The sequence below is a fragment of the Artibeus jamaicensis genome, unplaced genomic scaffold (assembly GCF_021234435.1).
Source record: "Artibeus jamaicensis isolate MK-2021 breed Jamaican fruit bat unplaced genomic scaffold, CSHL_Jam_final scaffold_474, whole genome shotgun sequence".
Taxonomy (NCBI): domain Eukaryota; kingdom Metazoa; phylum Chordata; class Mammalia; order Chiroptera; family Phyllostomidae; genus Artibeus; species Artibeus jamaicensis.
In genome coordinates this window covers 15776005-15795656 of record NW_026522046.1, presented here as the reverse complement: position 1 = coordinate 15795656, position 19652 = coordinate 15776005, and the positions used below count along the sequence as shown (strand labels likewise).

The following is a 19652-nucleotide window of genomic DNA, read 5'->3' as shown; positions in this document are numbered from 1 at the left end:
GTGATGTGTGAATAACTTGGTTGATTGCACCTCAGTCACAGCCCGTATCTGCATCACCAGCAGTCGGTCTGGGTTTTATTATCGTAGGGTAGATAGCTAGGGAAGCAATGAGCCATAGCTCATAAGTAAGCAGTCTGTTTGACGCCTTACTATTGGTGTAGCCTGGTACCCAGGTCACTCTGGGTTTGTGATCTATTGAGCTTTGCTCTCTTTCTCTAAAAATAATTAAGAAAAAATTTTTTTAATTGGATGTTGTAAAGTTACCTGCTTTATGGCACAAAATCAATTCTTGTTAAACAAACAGTGAGGGCAAACATTTGTTTTCACTGGAATGTGTATTTATAACAAAGCTAGTCAGCTCGTTTTTCCACTGACCAAAGATAAGGGTTATTGACAGTGGTAAGACCCTTTCTAAACCTACCAAGTGTAGTCCTCTAGGTTGACTAAATGAACAAAGGAAGAAGATATAAAAGGGAATGAACAGAGACCATGCTGCAGCTTTAATCTTTAATCTCGGTGGTTAGAGGAAGGCAGCAACATTGTAACAGGGTGTTAGGAAAAGAAAAACTGGTTGTTAATAATGCTTTCCATTTGAATTTCTCCCCAAAATACCTTTAGTGAATGGTTTCATTTAATGTTACATTTTAACTTCAAAATGGTTTATGTTTAAAAAAAATATTCGTTGCCCTGGCTGATGTGGCTCAGTGCATTTAGTGTGGCCCTGGGTTGCGGGTTCGATTCCCAGTCAGAGCACACTGCCTTGGTCACAGGCCAGGTCCTCAGTGTGGGGCATGTGAGAAGCAACCACACATTGATGTTTTACTCCCTCTCTTTCTCCCTCCCTTCCCCTCTCTCTAAAATTTTTTTAAAAAATAAGAAAGTATTAATCAATTTGGATTTGATCAGCAGTTTTTAAAAATTGGATGGATTCCCAGCCTTAGCTGTTTTCCCAGAAAAGTTGGTCTCCTCCCACACAGGAGATCATAGGGAGATTATTCTCCAGAAAAAGCAAGTCTGCTGCATGTTGAGTATTCTTATATAAAGGTACATGAAATGACAAGATCCAGCAAGACATGCGAGCAGCCTTGAGGAGTGAGAATGGCAGGGCTCCTCGCTATAATTCTCTCCAGGCAATTTTCTTACCGTTTGTGCTGAAGCCTCCCTGGTATGATTTATTAGCTCCTCTTAGTAACAGTAGAATTCTCATTAGAAGCATAGCCCAATGTTACTTACTAAAAATAATTAATATTTCCGAATGCTTACTAAGTGCCAGGCACTGTGCTAAAAACCCTGCATGAATATTGTAACTTTAAATAGCACAACAACCCTATGAGCTAACTCTTATCACCTCCATCTTACAGATGAAAGGAGTAATGTGATTTTTCCATAACACAAAACTGCAGAATGACGGCATCAGAGCTCCAGGAGGTGCGGCTCCCGAACCCATGACCTTCAGAGTGGGACGGCAGACCAGCAGCCCCCGACAAACCTGATGGCCTCAGGTTTCCCCGGCCCCAGACCTGCTGGATCAGCACCTGTGTTTTAACAAGGTATCAGGAGATTCATCTGCACAGAAAAGTTTAAGACACTAGACTACTGCCTCTTTTCTGACTGTATTAATTTGGGCAAGGCATTTAACCCCTCTGCACCTCAGATTTCTTCTCTGTGCAACTGGAGTAATAACACAGACTTCATAGATTTGTTGTGAAAACCAGACATGATGTTGCGAAGAGTCTGGTGTCTGGAAGACGTTAGGTGCCCAGACAATGCAATGACACTAGAGCGTTCCCAGGCTTCAAAAGTGTTCACGGATCCTATCGAGAGCAGTGATTTCCAGTGTTTTTCATCTTATGGCACTCATAACCAATGACTAAAATTCTGCAGTACCCCAAAATATACATATGTTTTTTTGCTGATCTGACAGGGAAAAAAGGTATAATTTGGATTCCTCCAACTGGACGATGTTGTTGTGTTGGCTGCTTTCATTATCTTTATTTGAAATTTAAAGGAGAAGAGGTCCGTGCCCCTGATTAATTAGTCAGATTTTTCAGGTTTTAAAATTCTCGTGACACACTGACTGGAAGTCGCTGTCCCAGAGAGCTTAAAAAAAAATGTCTGCTACTCTCCTCACCCCTGCTCCAAATACGCTTTCCACTCCTAAATAGTTGAGTGGCTAAGAGTTGACAGAAACCTTTTTCTTTTTAACATATGAAATTATAATAGTACCTCTTGGCTCCAATTTTAGTACCCTTTCTTTTCTTTGAGTTTCTTGCCTTTGAGTTTCTTGCCTTTTTTCCTTTTAAAATTATTTTCGTGGCTTCTAGTCAAGAGGGCAGCAGAGGCAGACATGGCTCACCTCTGCACACAACCACACCAAAATTCTAACTAAAATGGAGAACCACCATCACTCAGAATCACCAGAAACCGAGTTGAATGGAAGTCTGACAACTATGGAATTAAAGAAACCACATTACCCAGAGTGGTAGGAGGGCTGCAGATGCGGAACAGGCTGGTCCCGCACCCCCGTGTGCTAGATAAAAATTCTGGTAGGAGGGATGTTTGGGGAGTGACGAGTACTAGCCACATGTCAGGCCACCCAGTCTGGGATTCCAGTGCCAGGAAGATAAATACCCACAAGGTCTGGTTGCAAAAACCACCAGGGAAAGAGTTGGGTGGTGAAACTGCTGGAGTTCCCCAAGTAGTTCCTCTTAAAGAACCCACACAGGGAGTCGCCCACTAAACTCACTTCCTCTGAGCTTCAGCACTGGGGTAGCAGCTTGAAATGCACCAATGGCATTCTGGGAGAAACTGAAGTGTCTGTCATCAAGGTGAGGCCATTGTCCCTTTTCTAAATACTCACCAACAGAGCCAGCAAGCTGGTGCTAAATCTGAGAATCCATCAACCTGGCTGACACGGTTGGACACACCTTGCAGATCCCCAGTGGCTCTGCCCCACCCAATTTACGGGTCCACCCAAGTTGCTTTCAATATGAGTGGCTGGTCTTGTCATGTGCTTCACAACTTCCTGAATCCTCTCAAACAAGCAACAGCTGGCCTTTGTAAACCCCAGGCCTGGCACAAACAGCAGCCACTCTAGATTCACAGCTTGGCTTTGCCTGGGAATCTCCAAGCCCAGCATAAATAGCAACCATCTCAGATTGTGTTATAGTTCAGGGAGTATGGCCCTGGGAAAAACACCGGTGGGGGCTGATCTTGGCCTGTACCACCCAGGAAACCCCAGGGCCAGCATACCCAGTGGACAGCTCAGACCGCATCAGAGCACCGCCACCCTGCCACCACATAGCTGATCCTCCACAGAGAGCAGGGGTTGGTGGTAAGTGGTCATAGCCAGTTCTTGCAGCTGATTGGCTTGGGTAAATCCCTCCCATTGATCTGCCAACAGCAACCAAGGCTTAACTATGGGTGGAGGGTGTAGTCAGTCCACACAAAGGGCATACCTTGAGTACCCTGCTTGGGTGATAGGGGAGGCTGTGCCACTGGACCCTACAGGACACCTACTACATTAGGACACACTTCCAAGACATGTAGTCAAAGCAGCTCTACCTAACACATAGAAACAACACAGAAAGGCTACCAAAACAAGGAGACAAGGAAATATGGCCCAAGTGAAAGAATAGATCAAAAGTCCTGAAAAAAAGAGCTAAATGAAATGGTGATAAGCAACCTCTGAGAGCCAGAGTTCAAAACACTGGTTATAAGGATATTCAAGGAACTTAGTGAGGACCTTAGCAGCATTAAAAAGATCCAGTCAGAAACAAAGGATACACTAATTGAAATAAAGAACGACTTACAGGGAAACAACAGTACAGTGGATGAAGCTGAGAATCAAACTAATGATTTGGAACATAAGAAAGCAAAAACAACCAATCAGAAACAAAAAGAAGCCCCCCAAAACAAGGTAGTGTAAGCAGCCCCTGGGACAACTTCAAGAAATCCAACATTCACATCATAGGGGTGCCATAAAGACAAAAGAAAGAGCAAGAAATTGGAAATCTATTCAAAAATTAATGAAAGAAAACTTCCCTAATTTGGTGAAGGAAATAGACATGCAAGGTCAGGAAGCACAAAGAGTGCTAAATAAGATGAATGCAAAGAGGCTCATTCTAAGACACATCATAATTAAAACACCAAAGGTTAAAGATAAAGAGAGGATCTCAAGAGTAGCAAGGGAAATAAAGTTAGTTACCTACAGGGGAATTTCCATAAGACTATCAGTTGATTTCTCAAAAGAAACTTTGCACAGTAGAAGGGATTAGCAAGAAATATTCAGTCATGAAAAGCAGAAACCTGCAGCCACGATTACTCTACCCAGTAAAACTGTCATTTAGAATCGTAGGGCCAATAAAGAGCTTCTTAGACAAGGAAAAACTAAAGGAGTTCATCATCACCAAACCAATATTATATGAAATGTTAAAAATACCCATTTAAGAAAAAGAAGATCAAAACTATGAACAATAAAATGGCAAAAATACATATCTATCAACAATTCAATCTAGAAAACAAGAAAACAGAGACAGAATCATGGACAAGGAATGTGTTTTGATGGTTGTCAGATAGGAGGGGAATGTGGCATGATGGGTGAAGAGGTGAGGGGGGTTAAGAAGTACAAGTTGGTGATTACAGAATAGCCATGGGAATGTAAAGTACAGTATAGGAAATGGAATAGCCAAAGAACTTATACACATGACCCATGGACATGAAAAATGGTGGGGGGATTGCCAAAGGGAGGGGGGTGCTGGGCAGAGGGGATAAAAGGGAAAAAATCAGGGCATCTCTAACAGCATAATCAATAAGACATAATTTAAAAAATAAAATAAAATCATTTCGTATTGTAAAATATACATATTGAAGGGACTATAAAACATATATGTGTATAATATAGGTGATAATAATAAAACCATGAAACTATAAGCCATGAAATAATAACCCAAGTTATTAAAAAAAAAACCTTGTCTATTATAAGACCTTGACCTAGAACAAAATCTGCTACCTTATTCAGTAACCTAGACCCTTCCTGTGTGCTTCAATTGCTCCCAGAGAAAATAGCTATCTTGGTTTTTATGATTTTTAGATTTTTGCTTTTTAAAAATATACAGGGTCCAGCACACGCATAATGCCCCTTTTTTATTACAAAATCTTTTATTACAAAATCATAAGCACACAATTCTGTAACATAACAATACACGCCATGTGACATTTTAGGTGAAATGTTCAAATTGCTCTCCATCTCATGAGAGACATTCATGTATCCTACCAACCACACTCAAGCAGGCCTTACTTCTGCCAGACCCTGTAGTTTTACCACCCAGATGATACATGTGGAATCATACAACATATTCTTTTGTGACTTGCTTCTTTTACCTTATTGTTTTTCAGATTCAGTCATTCACATTGTTGTATGAAGTTGTAGTTCATTAAAATTTTCATTGCTTTTTAATATCCCATTGTATAAATATTCCACAATTTATCCACTCAACTGTTAAGACACTTTCTCCTTTTTTTTGCATAGTTATGCTGCATGAGCATTCTTATACCTGTCCCTCGAGGCACATGCCCACCCACTTACATGGATCGTAGGTCATATTCATGTACTTTATAAAAACAGTTTTCAAATGTTAATCCCACCTGCAGTAAAATAGTTCCTTCCACAATGCATACTCACCAACATGTGGTACTGTAGGGATTTTTGCAAGTCTGATGGTGTACAATGGGGAGCCATTGTGGCTTTAGTTTGCATTTTCTTATCTCATGATATATTATTATTCATTTAGGGTTCTATCTTCTGTGCAATAACTTCATATTTTTAAACATTCTTTTTTTAATACTAATAGAATAAAGATTTTTTATTAAGAATTGTAAGTTGCATTCAGTAGTCTTCAGTACACCACACCACAACCCATCTACAATCAGTCAAACCCAACAAAGTTCATCTTTGCGCAATCTCTGACTCAGGGCAAAAGTCACTTTAACTTACAGTAAGATTGTACTCAGTTCTTGAGGACAGAGATGGGGAATTACACCTCAGTTCTGATCCCTGATGTGTGATGAAGAGCATCAGAAGAACTATATAAAAAAATAAGTAGTGATTCTAAATTCAAAGCACATTTGTTTGGAAACATTAACACAAATGTCACAGTAATATAAGTATACCTGCTTCTACTAAATTCTCGATGAGGAAGTTTTCAAGAATGAGCAATTTGATTCCTGCTGCAGAAGGGGAGTTTGGTGTTTTGTTTTTAATCAAAGAGATTTCACTTTGCTTTTCACAGAATTTCATATTTGCTAATATGAAGGAATAAAACAGCAACAAAGAAAAATGATGCATATACTAGGGTAACGCTGATATTCAAAACAGCTAGATAACATTGGGGGGGTTTAGGATAAATGCAACATAGGTCAATAATCACAAAAGTTTAAGGTTAGAGCAAGATCAGTCAATGACTAAACAGAGTTAACATCTTTTATAGCCCTATTACTGAATATTAGCATTTTTGTTTTGTAAATGGACACATACCGGTGAGAGTGAAAGGACAATTACATGCATAATATTAACTACACACTTTAAAAATTATGAATCATGCAGAAGTTTAGCTCAAGTAGTAGCACTAATGGTCTACATTCAATTCAAAAGTGTATCATTCAATGATCACAGACAGATGCATGGAATTCAAGTCACAAAAAGTCTCAGGACCTATTGTGTTGGTTTTGAAGGGTCATTTGCATCTTCTATGATTTCAGCTTTATTTCCACTTAACTTGCTTGTAAACATTCTTTTTCTACTGGATTGTTTTATTCTCATTGATTCACAGAAACCGTTCCTATATTCTAATGTGTCCTTTGTTGTTTACATATATTGGTGTTTGAGGATTTTCTTTGCACTCTCTTAATAGTGTATTTTGATAAGCAGACATTTGTAATTTTAATATGGTCCAATTTATTAATCTTGTCCATTATAGTTTATGTTCTTTATGTCCTGTTAAGGAAAATCTTTCCTACTCCAAGTCATGAATATGGTAGAAAACTTCATTTACTTAAGTCTTAACATTTGTGCTTTCAATCTACCTGGAAATAATTTTTTGGGTATGGAGTAAAGAAGGATGTCCCATGTTATTTTCTTCCATATGAATAACCTTCCATCCAGGGCCTTACGTAACATGTCCATCCTTTTCTTGTCCATCTCCTACACTAACTCTTCCACCCATGCAATATTTGTACATGCATCATCGGTCTTTTCTCTTTGTTCCCAGTTCTGTCCTTTGACCTATTTGCCTGTTGACCAGTCAATACCACAATGAGTTTTGTAAAAAGCCCTCTGACTTTATTCCAGGAAGTGTTGAATACTATTGCTTTTTCTTTAGTTTTCTCAAGTTTCACAATTAGGAGTTAGTACTAGGTATCTCTATGAATCTCTCTAGCTCTGAAAGATTTATTCTATATTATAGCATGTTGTATAATCATGAAACCAAGGGCCCTTGTGACTTTGATTAAATTCAGTTTTAATTCCTAGCTCTAGAAATCATCTCTGTCTGTCTGTCTTCATCTCTTTCTGTCTATCCCTCAGTGACCTAGCCTTTTTCTTCAATAATCAGCAATCCTGGGGCAACAGAAGACAGTAGCCTGACTGGACTAATGGTCACAGGGTCCAGACCTCTGGGAGTCTGCAGATAACATCCTGGCCTGAGTTATTCTGAGCCCTAAAGTCAAACAAGCCCCTGGCTATGTGCCCATGACAGCAAATAGAGAGACACCAGAACAGACCTCAGAGTTCCCGAGACCTGAAGCAATGATTCATTACCCTCCCCTCACCTCTGATCTATCAGCTCCCAACACAGCCCCAAACTCCTAACCCACAGCGTCTTGCGATTTTGCCCTATATCATTTTGAGCGTTCACTTCCTATTTTCCTGGGTGCACCAGTCATCAATAAAATAGTCACTATTTGTCTACCGCAGTCCTCGGTATTTAGCATTTGGCTGTGCTGGTGCCGGATAGACAGACTCTTTCTGTTCTATATAACAAGCACATGATTGCTTTTCTTCTTTTTTTAAAAATATTTTATTTATTTATCTTTAGAGGGGAAGGGAAGGAGAAAGGGAGAGATATATCAATGTATGGTTGCCTCTTGTGCGTCCGCTGCTGGGAACTGGCCTGCAACCCAGGCATGTGCCCTGACTGGGAATCGAACCATGGTTGTTTGGTTTGCAGGCCTGTGCTCAATCCACTGACCTACACCAGCCAGGGCTGATTGCTTTTCTTGATGATACCCTGGATTTAGCAATTATTTTACCAAACTGTGTTAATCTTTTAAGACAATTTTACATGGCTCTGGAGTTGCAAAATTATACCTATCTTTTTTTAAACAATTTTAATATTTTTAACTTCTACCACCAGTTTAGAATAATGGGATTGTTGACATACAAATATTTCCAGAGTGTTGCTTGGGCCTAGCAGTTGCACGAAATGTTTTAAAGTGGTAAAGAGGCATGAATCGCTGTATCCCGTGTGGAACAACACATCTATCTGGTGAGACACACTAATAACCCGTGGACTTAGCCAGCTAATTTCCGGGACCTGAGGTTTTTTGCATGGTTGTGTTTTGCTTTGTTTTTCCATGTAAAAATGGAGAGCTTATACTGTATTATGTATTGCCCTTTATTTAAGCTCTAACATTCAATACATTTCCATATGCCAGCTCTATCCCCTGTTTATGTGAAGGTGATCAAAACATAGATAATATGCAAGGTGATTCATTCAACAAAAATAACTTGAGGGAGATATCCTTTTTTCTTTAAAGAAACATTGTGTTAGGAATGAAGGGGTGGAAACCCACAACATCTGTGTTAATAAGAAAAATAATAAACCTTTGGGTTTCTTTTTTCTTCTGTTGAAATCACAAGGTCTCTTTTGTAAAGTTCCATGTTTCTGTTAACCCGTGTAACTTTTTTTAGGTAGTGAGCCTGGATTCGTCACATGCTTTCCTAAGATGATCCACTTAGATAGAGTTAAAACCATAACTAGATTTCTGATATCCGGGCTACAAGTGGGCTCTTCCTCCACAGAGAAAGGCATGAATCTGAACCATGCAGTCTCTTGGGGAAGGCTCTGTCAGAGAGGAGAGCGAGTCTTGTCAAAACATTTGGTCTGAAGCCTGTTCTCCCTGTAAACAACACAGAAACACTTTGGCCTGGCTGCTTTTGGCTCTGGCTACTGCTCCCCTCTGAGGCTGAATCCTGGGCCAAACCCTTCCTCCTGACAGCAAGCACTCTTCTCCTCTCGTCCCCTGGTGACCCCTGGGATTCCTCTCAAGAGTGCAGGAATGCTGTAAAACTAGGGTCACCCAGACCTGAGATGCGGGAAGACTGCAGTTTTTAAAGATGGCACATAAATGTGTTATTGAGTAAACAAATGTCAAGAATATTTAGGCCAGAATATCATGCAGGCATGGTGGAAAATTGATATGGACATGGAAAAATATGAGCAAAGAAGATACTATTCTTTTTGCGATCAGAAAAATGTATTAAAAGCCAAACACACATGACTAAAATAGAGATGGCAGTATATTTTCATACCATTTAACTCTGTAGAGAAGACCCTCTGCTCCCCCTCCCGGCTTTTCATAATTCTTGACATGGGTCCATTTTCATTTGCAAGGGGACATAAAACAATTTATTATTGTTCACCCGTAAATCAAGGTTTGGCTTTTGTTTTAGACAGTTAATTCAGAGAGGGAAGATGGACCTTTAGAAAAAAGCATCCCCTAAGCTTCTCAGGTGGCTGGAATACCTTTAACAGAAGAAAAACTTTGGAAAGCATAGCCTTCTCTCCTGAGTGGTAACATTCTCATTGGGTTGGGAGAAGGGCATACGTATGCCCCCAGAGGCTGGGCAACTGAGGCCAGAGGGAGGGACGTTCAGGGAGAGCAGGGCAGTGGAAGCTGAGGAAAGAAGAGATCAGTGCCACTGCAGACCTACGCTAGCTCACAGCGGAATAATAGAACAATAAGAAGATAAAAAGAACAAAAAGCAATGGGTGTCTAAGACCTTTTCACTTTGGGACGTGTGTGGTGAATCAATCAGTATTTTTACCTCCTGGAGTATGTTCAGATTCAGCTGTTGACTTGAACTAGATTTCACAATCCGTTGGAGGGAGTTAAAACATGTTGAAAGATGGAAAATTATTGCAAGTGTGAATAAGTCCAGACATTTCAACACATACGACATCTCAAAACATGACTTTAGTTACTTCACAATCTGGCAAGGTAACTTATATGCCAAGCTTAAAACAAGATAGTTCTGTGCCTGGGCCCTCCAGGTAAGCTGCTAGAGCCACTCAGTATTCCAGAATTCCTATTTCAATCATAATGAAGGGAGTCTTTCCTAGGGTTTTATAAAATAAGGAATTGAGAAAAACACAAGTGATATTATTTTAAAATACACAGATTTACTAAATAGTTTACGTGCACAGATATTACAGTGTACGTGAGTGTCATTTGAACTACTGAGTCCTGTATTTAGTGGCCGATAATAACCTCAGCCCCGGAGCCAGGCTGCCTGAGCCTGAGTACCAGCATAGCCACTTACTGGCCATGTGATCTTTATCAAGCTATCAAATCTCTCTGTGTCTGTGTCTTTATCAATAAAATGGGCATAGTAATTATAACTTCCTTATTGGATTATTGTGAAGACTACATGAATTTATTGCTGTACCAGCAATACATAAATGTGGGGGTGACTTTGCCCGCAAGTCCCCCATCCGCCACGGATGAACGTAAACACTACCAAGACATGATCTGCTTGAGGAGGAAAGATGGCTGGTTCCTCAAAGGGGAAGGGCCAGGAGCCCCTTCCTCCAGGGGCTTTTATTGGGTTGTAATACACAGGAATACAGGGTAGCAAGGATCAAACAGTAGATAACATTTCAAAGAAATCTGAGGGCTTAGTCTGAGTCAGTGTCTGTCAGGAAAGAGGGTTGCAGAAACTTTGGGAGACATACTCATTTCCTGTTCGGACCTTTATCATATAAAGGAAAGAACTCTTAGCAAAGCAGGTTTCACAAGACTTTTAGGAATTCTTTCTTATGCCTGATTACCCTGGGGAACCCACCATTCCCAGCACAGGGCTGCACCACCCTTTGTCATTGTTTTCAGGCTTAAGTCAGGCAGAGGAGACTTCCTGCAGACAGACTGAGGACTCAGGCTTCGTCAAAGCTGAGGGGCGAGGGTCCATCACCCCCTTCCTCCATAGCCCCCAAGTCCTTCCCTGGGGCCTCCATGTGATCATGCCTGTCTTAGGTGGTTCCCCCCTTTGGGAATCTTACCTGTCATTGGCTAACTGATCAAGCATTGGGGGCCAGTTATGGATGAAGGAGCAGAAGTGGTGCTCTTGCCAAGGAGATAAGCTTTGTCTCCTTAGTGGCTTATGGTCCAAAGGTCTCTCACTCAGCCTTAGCCATGGGGGGTTTCAGCTCCTGAAACCAGGCAGGGTGGTCCCCAACGCATAAAGCACTACAATAACTGGGCAGAACAAATGAAAGGGAAGTGTTGGCTCTCAGTATCTCAATAGTTTTGTCTTCCATAGTCACAGTCAGTTGTTGGGTTTTTTTCCTTTTTTTCTTAATCTGTTACAGTGAGAAATACTACATACTCTCATCAGTAATGGTAGCTTATTATGGTGGCGATTTTTAAAGGGAAGGTGTGGAACCTTCTCTGGGAAGGGGGTAGAAATTAGACTTTCTAGTGGGGTCCCTCATTTTGTATGAACTGTTGGTTGAATTTCCTGGAATTAAACTCCAAAGGGCAAAACTACGCAAACAAAGTAACAGGTTCTGTCTCGTGCCTGGATACCATTCAAGGAATACCAGTGAGGTCTCAGGTTTATTGTGTTACAAGCACACTTGTCCTTGATCTTTTACTTAGATGCGCACATCCTTTATGGGCTGCCTTGGGCAACACTGCTTTCTCATAATGCTACTTAGAAAGAATTTTTAAAAACATGTGTGTATCTCCATGATAATGTATCATATTTAGTTATATATTAACATTCATGGGTTACAGATTAACATTTATTTGCTTTTTTGTTTTGAGTGCTATAGTACAGTTTCAGGAAATGTTGTTTACATACACTCTTTAGATAAGACACAAAGACTATTAACCAATGAGTACTCTGGACTTCTATCTGAAACTGATGTTTACTTCACTGTAGCTTTTTTTGCAACTTGTTTGATATTTTGTAAAGTACTTTAAACTTTTAACGGTTAACTAAGATTGTATAATAATCATGTTGAAAATACTGCAAAGTTTCAAAGGAAAAGTACCATGGTGAATATAAAAATGCATATTTTAAGAGGCTTTGAAGCTCCTTAAAGAAGTGTTTAAGGTGACACAGCTAGAGATTGACAGCTAATTAGGAATCGCTGTAGATGCTTAAAAGATAACAAAAGGACACTGGTTTTATGTCAGTAAATGTGAAAATTTAGATGAAAGAGATAAACTTCTGAACACATAGTGTATACCAAACTAACTCAAAAAGCCCGAAAATCACCCGCCCAAGTTAGCAGTTAGCACCCACCTGTCAAGGTCAGTGACTTTGACAAGAATGGTTTTGGTGCAACCCTGGATATCAGGGGAATAACCACGGGAAGTAAGAATAGACCGTTCTACTGGGGAGTTTTGCTGTAAAGGAGGCAGACCTGAATCTGCTACACATCTGATCTTACTCACACACATCTGTGTGAGCACACCGGCCCACTGAAGTTAACTTGAGTAATGTGTTAATGTCTGGATTTCAGACTGGATGGTTTTCATGTAATCAATGTCTGGATAGGTGGCAACATCTCTGCATACTCAGTTAACATCACATTGGATTATGCTTATCTCCAAAAGCTACGCCTGTCTCTACAGTCAAGTTACTGAAGCTACTTTGTTTGTCTTTTTTAATTGTCTAATTAGATTTTCCAAGATTTCTTACTGTCCTACCCTTTTGGTTTTCATCATTGCACAACTGTTACAGCACCACATCCAGTCTTCCAGTCCTGAGTTTTTCCTGGAACTCTTTACGTAATTCAGCTAGATCGGCATTTTTCAAAACGAGGTCTAAGGAACACTAACCCTGTAATATACATTACCAAGGAGGTTTCCATGATCAGCTGGGTTTAGAAAATGCTGCATAGTAGACCCACCACCATCCTTATCCCCCCTCTAGAAATGAACAATGCCCATAGCATATTAGAGGATTTTTATTCAACACCGCCCTTTACAATAGAGATATTTGCAACTGAGCCTGAAAATGTGTTAAGGTGTCAGCAGTTTACTTTCAAATCACTTCAGCACAGACTCAGTCTGTGGCTGTAAAAGAAAATGCATCATTTGGGTGGTCAGCCAAGATTCTAAACACCAGAAATAATTTCAAATGTGTGTTATATGTACCTAAAAAAATACCTTACAGTTTGCCAATTGGCATAATAAGTTGTTGTAGGTTTTTTTGAAGAAATTAATGACTGATTGACTAGCCTGACAAATGAGTGGTGATATTAAGGGTATTTAGAATATGTGAACTGACTAAAATCTGATACTTGCTTTTATTATTAAATCCACCAGGTTGTGCAGGAGAGATAATGGTCACTCACCTCAAACCGTTTCAGTGCCCACCATTACCTGCTAGAAACTCCTAAGAGTCAGGCATTCCCGAAATGCTTTTGAAAAAAAAAAGATGAAAAAAAATAGGTATTGTAGGTGGAGAGTACAAGGTATGTAAATAAAGGGTAATGCTTAAGGCACAGATTCAAAAATAAAAGTTAAAATAAAAGTATGACTTCCTCTGAGCATGCAGGTGAGTATGTGTTTGCCGCTCTGACTTAGGCAGGGCAGGATAGTGTGAGAACACGGACGCACAGAGAACTTGCCAGCGCCTGTCCTGGGACTCCATTGCAGATCTCAGTAATGTCTATGTATCTGCCCAGCCTTCTCTAGAAAAAAAATATAAAGGAGAGAAGAGTGCCTTTGCCACGTTGATTATCTGTAAGTCACTGAGCCCAGGGGATCCAAGCTGAGGTAAAAACTTCCAACTGTTCTACACTCTAATGGGTGTTATCGACTGACTTAAACACATTTAATTGTTTATAGGAATCAGATTCTTTTTTGTAACCTCTACTGTTTAGGAGCTGAAGTCTGGAGCTCTCCTCCTCCCACAAATCCAGATAACAGTGAAGACAAGGTCAGACCAGATTCTGCTACACAAACAAACACTTATTCAGCCAGGGTCATATCATCTGTCCTTTTTAGTGTGAGGAAGTTCAAATTCTGTTTTATCACGTGTCCAACTTGTATGTTTTATGAAGGTTCACTGTGGGTAAAAGTAATAAATCCTAATAGAGTCCAGCTAACTTCCTGGAGTCTGTTACTGACAGTCCTCGGGGAAATCTGCTGAAAAATGCAATATTCCGGGATCCTGGACTTAAGAGGCCATTTACAACGGGTGTGGGCTACTTTGTACATGTTTTCGATCTGATTCAGGCTGGCACAAAATCCCCACACAGTAAAAGATTTGCTAGACATAAGAACAACAGTAAGCACTACCCAGCATACCAAAATGCACGGGTATGATCTATTGGAGAGTATAAAGCAAATGCACTTAGAAATGACATTTGTATCATTTAGGTAGTTGTACGAATCCCACTTAATATCATAGTTATCCAACCTTCTCTCTTCACCTCATTACCTAAAGACATATGAGTCTGTAAAGTTTCCTAAGGACCAGAGTGATCACATTTTGTGTCTGTAGGATATTCTATATGTCATAGAAAATGTCTAGAAAGAGACCACTCATCAGTCTTATTTGGGATTCCTTTCATTTTGGAAAGAGCGTCGTCTTGGGAAATCTGGGTCGGGGTGCAGTGGAGGCACTGAGCAGAGTGCAGCAGCAACTCTGGGTGCACCTGGGGGTCACAGCCTAATTCCACAGTCAGTGATTATATTCGTGCTGTGTATACAGTATGGGCTGGGTACTGGTAGCCATAGAGACATATATAGGCTTTGAGCTATAAACCTAAATACCTACCATGAAAATTTGAGTAGAAGAAGTGTTTTGGTACAGAGGCAGTGTTGTAGAAATGCAACATAACTTGGAATGATGAGGTGAGACTTAGAAGAGTGCTCAAAATTTCTTCAACCTATTGGCTGTAGAATCTTAAAACTTTTGTTGTGGTCCCCTATACGCTTTCTCTACTCTTGGCTCTGGTTCTAGGAGCCTTTGGTACTGAGAACTCCTAGGTTTGCTTCTTCAGGGATCTCTGGTCTATGCCATTGTCCCCAGAAAGACACGAAAGGGTGCTTCTGTGGACATCCTGGCCACCAGTCAGGCCCTGACCTGCTCCATGCCACCTCACACCAGAAGCAACCTTTCCTTCATGTGCGTCAGAAGGCATTCATTCCCCACCAGTGAAGCTCAGAGCTCTGGGAAGAATGCACCTGGAGCACCTGGAGCAGGCAGGAGGAAGGAAACTGGCTGAACAGGTGGACTAGTATTTACTTTGTCAACAGAGAGAAAACCACACAAACCAGGGCTTCTCATATCACATTTTTTACCTTAGAATTTCCGTCTCACTTCTGCAAGGAACTTAACGTTTAATCTAATCAGTATGGAGAAAGAAGTATTTGATATTGTTAAGTTGTGAAGTGTCTCTCGGCATTGCAAGACCAAAGCTAATGCTGGAATGTCCGAAGGCAGCTTGTGGCAGTCAAATGAGGCTTAAATATGAGGTGTTTCCTGTTGGGGCAGGAAGATGGGCCACAGCAGGGTCTGAGCTAAGCAGTTATTCCAGGGGATTGAGAATGAGGTAGTGAGCTGTAAAAGGACTTAGTCCTTTTATGAACTCTGGAAACTCAAAAGACAAGAGGGGGTAAGTTGGTTGACTAAATGAGAATCAGAAGTAGTGTGTATAAGTAGCTTACTGGGAACTACCAAGGACAATAAGTGAAAGTATTTAGGGATTGGGGAAAACAAGAGATCCAGATTAAAGATTCCACACAGGAGAAGTTGGAGGCTGAAGGTGCAGAGCTAAGGGTAAGGCATGGCTGAGAATTTCTGTAAAAAGTGTCCAATTGTCATAGATTGAGATATGCATACTAGAAAAGAGGTCTGAACCAAGAAAGATGCTCCTGAGGCCTCTTCATTAAAGAACCCTTGTCAGGAGCCAGCCAGCAACCATCCCTTGACAAGGTCAGGACGGTTGAGATGCATCTGCAAGGCAGAGGCAACTGTACCTGGATTTCCTGTCTATCTCTCCTTACAAGTTTTAGAGTATTAGACACCTGTATTTCAGGTTCATTGATTCGCATAATTCCAATGAAGTTGTACAAAATAATTTCTTGACCAGAGAACAAAGTTCCCTCTAATGAAATAGCCCCTGAATGTCTAAAAGTTGTTGGAGTAACAGCCCCTCCTTTACCTTGAACAGGAATATATTAATTAGAATTTAGTAGGCAAAGAAACAGGAGAAGCTTGTTAGATACTATAAACTAAGCATGTAGATACAATTACCAAGGAGTTAGAGTCCATAGTACATAGAGAAACATTTTGGACAGAAAGATAGATAGTTAAATTAGACATCACAAAGGCTTATAATGAATTTCCTAATCTCTGCTCAGTCTAGTGTACCTTTTTGGCCCATGTCAAATTCTAAGACCTTTAACAAACAATAAGACATTCAAACTCTGTACATAGAGCTAGTTCAAATCATCTGATTAATGGCTCTCCTGGTCAAAACAACTTTTGTTTAACATAACTGAAACTACGGAAATTCTTGTACTTTTCCTGGTTACCTCTGTATTGGTTTTTTCTGCTTAGCTGATCATGCTATGCACCTATTGCTCTAATGTTATATAACAATCTCTATAAAAATAAAGCCTAAATCAAACTCTATGAGTTCAGTCAGTCCCACAGAGGCTGGCTGTTCTCTGGCATCCAATTGGGTGTCTGACTCTTCATTTGCCTGTGCTGTCCATCCTTCAGGGACCCTGAACCCTGCCGAGGCTGGGCCCCCGGCAAACCCAGAGACACAGGCTGCTAAGAGAAACCTTGGCTTCACCTAGAAGGAGGAGGAAAAGAGAAAAATGGAGGGTAAATTATCAGGCAAGGACAGGGAATGAATGTCCAGTGCCCCTTCCTTCCTTCCTTCCTTCCTTCCTTCCTTCCTTCCTTCCTTCCTTCCTTCCTTCCTTTCTTCCTCCTCCCTTAAATTAAGTTTATTGGGGTGAAATAGGTTAACAAAATAATATGTTTCAGGCATACAATTCTATGGTACATCATCTTTATGTTGCACTGTGTGCCTACCACCCAAAGTCAAATCTTCTTCCATTACCATATATCTGACCCTTTACCTTTTAGCAACCACCCCCCCCCCACTTTGCTCTGGTAACCATCATACTGTTGTCTGTGACTGAGTTTTTATTCGTTTGTCATCCTTGTTCATGTCTTTCTCTCAGTTATTTATCTCACATCTGAGTGAAAGCACATGGTTCTTGACTTTTCATGTCCGACTTATTTTGCTTAGCATGATGTTCTCAAGATTCATTCATGTTGCCGCAAATGGCAGTACTTCGTCTTTTCTTGTGGCTGAGCAGTGCTCCATGGTATGCATACACTGGATTCCTTTTATCCAATCATCTCTGAAGGACACTTCAGGTGTTTCCATGTCTTGGCTACCACGACAAATGCTGCAGTGAACATAGGGGTGTATATATCTTCGTTTTCAAATTTTTCAGGTAGACACCAGAAGAAGGGTTGCTGGGTAATATGATAACTCTATTCCTAGTTTTGGCAGGAACCTCCATGCTGTTTGCCACAGTGACTGTGCCAGTTTATATTCCCACCAGCAGCGAATGGGGGCTTCTTCTCCACAACGTCCCAGCACAGTTATTCATGTCTTGTTGGTGTTCAGCGCTTCAACTCTATCACAAGTTTATTAGTTACATGAAATCTTGTGGTTGTAACTCCCGTCATTTCTACACAGTTGTAGATAATTTGTACAACTAAGATTTTTTGTGTGGTATAAAATAGTTTTAATTTTGAATCAAGAGTAAACATTCCCTCCATTTTTTATTAATTCTCTATGATATACTTTTACCAGAATTTACTAAATTTTGATATCTCTTCATCTCTTCAAATGGTTGCTATTGGAGATGTTTACACACATGCAACATTAACCACCACATTTCCCCATTCTTTCTCTCTCTAACTTACTTATCTTCACTTATTCTGCCCCTATTTTGAGTTCCAGCTCAAGCCGAATTTTCTGTGGAAATTCCCCTGACTTCAAATGGCACTGATCATGGGTTGCAGTACAATGTTTATCTAATGTTTTATCATTACTCATTAATGGAGCCTGAAATCAAGTTAGAGAGTAATGACTAATATTTTTAAAAAGTGAAATTGACTAGAACAGAATAGAAAACAGCATGTATCACATAGTAAGGAAAAGTGTTATAAGTCATACATTTACACACATACGGATATTTAGGGGCCTAATGTAAAATGTATTTCTGAATGTAGGTAGAACATCGCTGATGCTGTGGAAAGAGTATGAGGAACTGAGAGGTCTAGTCTATGGCCCCAATTCCATCGCTCACCATGTGAACCTGGGCAAAGTCAGTCCCCGCCTTCTCTCGGCCTTATTGATCTTCTCTGTAAAGCGAGAGGAGAACATTGGTTCCCAAAATCTTTTTCAGCTTAAGCTTTTAGGAGTCTTTGATTATTGGAACTGTAGGAAATAATGTAAAGGGAGGAAGACAGTTGTAGAAGTGAAAATAGGCTGAATGTCAACAATATAGTTTTTAGAAGAGTTAAATGTACTAATATTCCCTTGAGGGACTATTAGGCACTGGCCAGTGTGCATGGGCCTTAACGTAAAGTGTTTGTAACATTTTATCCCAGAGAACTTCTGATGAACCTCAGGATGGTTTGGGTTATGCAACTGTGGGTGTTGGATTAAAGACAGAGTTAGATTCTTCTGCATAAGGGAGGGGAGCAGAGAGAATGGTGAGGAAGAATTAGGGAGAAAGAGAAAGAGGCCACGGGAGAAGTCTTCGGTGGCTGAAACAGCCCAGGAAGAAACGTTAGAGAATAGCGATATTGAATAGAGATTTTTGTGGTTTTATTTGAGGTGGAAAGCCATGCATTGCAAACCCATTGTCTTCATTTTCCCTCTGACGTCTTTAGAGATGAAGTCTGTAGTAATTTTTTGTAAATGAATTGCTAAAAGTTGAGAGGCGTGACTATCAGTCTAGCTTGGCTAAGCGTGGATGCAGGACCGCACGTAAGCAGAGCCGAGCCACGAGCCACGGGAAGAGGAGCCGTCTGAGGACTGACCGTCTGAGGACTGACCGCAGGCGCGCTGTTGCAACAGCCCTAGAATAGCGGCGATGTTATCTTTGCCTCCTCAGGCTGTGTGCTCAAGGAACCCAACTGCTCTCTCCCAGACGGGGTGTGGGATGCAACCCCCCACCCCACCCCCACCTTTTCAAATACGTTTATGGTTCTTAGAAACGGGGACCCTTGTAGGGAGTCATGGTCTACGGTAGAAGGTTCAATTTCCATTAAATTCACCTTTTTAGAAAAAGAAAAACATCACTCTGCTAGT

At 40.6% G+C, this 19652-nt stretch overlaps 1 long non-coding RNA gene across 1 annotated transcript in view; it reads left to right on the top strand.

The window, feature by feature from the left end:
• The first annotated feature begins 1037 nt into the window (after positions 1–1037).
• The window catches only part of LOC119043452 (uncharacterized), a 56212-nt gene continuing 37597 nt past the window's right edge, over positions 1038–19652 (top strand). The window contains exons 1-2 of the long non-coding RNA XR_008390204.1: positions 1038–1165; positions 1362–1550. This is a non-coding gene — a long non-coding RNA (uncharacterized LOC119043452). The remainder of the gene's footprint in view (positions 1166–1361; positions 1551–19652) is intronic.